Below are 1,139 nucleotides of genomic sequence, written 5' to 3'. Positions count from 1 at the left end.
GGGCGGGCTGTGGGGCGAGTTGAGCCCTGGGGCACCCCCGGCGTGGGCCATGGGGTGCCTGAGCCCCGGGGCAGCCTGGCAGGGAGTGGACACAGCGTTAGCCAAGCCCTGGTACCCAGAGGGTCCCGGGGGGACTGGTGGGCAACCCTAAAAGCAACTGTGAGGAGCTGGGGGGACGAGCCCCCACCACAAACGGGTCCAACTGACCGGATCCCCCGGGGGTGGCACGTCCCCGGTGCCACGTGGTCCCCCCAGACCCGCTCCCGGTGCCGGCGGGGCACAGAGCCCACCGAGGTGGGCGCGGGGGAAACCGGCTTAAGCACACCTTGACCTTGCTGGCAGGGGAGGGATCCCCTCGGCTTGTCCGACACATCCCCCGCCAGCGCTGGCATTGAGAGCGCGCGAGCCCGCGCGAGGAGGGGCCGGCTTGAAAAGGCAGCTTAGGCATCTCCTGCTGCGAGAGATGGATTAGGGGCTTCGGGGAGGCCGGGGGACGGCACAGCCACCGCCGGGATATTGTTTGAACCCTTCCAGGGATGGGGTAGTCACAGCTTCTCTGGGCAACCGGTGCCAGGGCCTCCCCACCCTCACAGGGGAGGGTTTCTTCTGTATATCCAACCTAAATTTCCCCTCTTTCAGTTTAAACCCATTCCCCCTTGTCCTGCCACTCCAGTTCCTGATGAAGAGTCCCCCTCTGGCTCCTTCAGCTCCTGGAAGGTGCTGCGTGGTCTCCACACAACCTTCTCCTTTCCAGGCTGAACAGCCCCAGCTCTCCCAGCCTGCCTCCATAGGGGAGGTGCTCCAGTCCCCTTATCCACTTCATGGCCTCCTCTGGGCTGGCTCCAACCATTCCCCGTCCTTCCCATGCTGGGGGCAGCAGAGCTGGATGTGCTGGGGGCAGCAGAGATGGATGTGCTGGGGGCAGCAGAGCTGGATGTGCTGGGGGCAGCAGAGCTGGATGCACTGGGGCAGCAGAGCTGGATGCACTGGGGCAGCAGAGCTGGATGCATTGGGGGCAGCAGAGCTGGATGTGCTGGGGGCAGCAGAGATGGATGTGCTGGGGGCAGCAGAGCTGGATGTGCTGGGGGCAGCAGAGCTGGATGCACTGGGGCAGCAGAGCTGGATGCACTGGGGGCAGC

This window comes from Lepidothrix coronata, unplaced genomic scaffold (genome assembly GCF_001604755.1).
Source record: "Lepidothrix coronata isolate B3197 unplaced genomic scaffold, Lepidothrix_coronata-1.0 Scaffold335, whole genome shotgun sequence".
In the NCBI taxonomy this organism is placed as follows: Eukaryota; Metazoa; Chordata; class Aves; order Passeriformes; family Pipridae; genus Lepidothrix; species Lepidothrix coronata.
The sequence above is the reverse complement of the archived record's forward strand: the minus strand, read 5'-3'. Positions refer to the sequence as shown.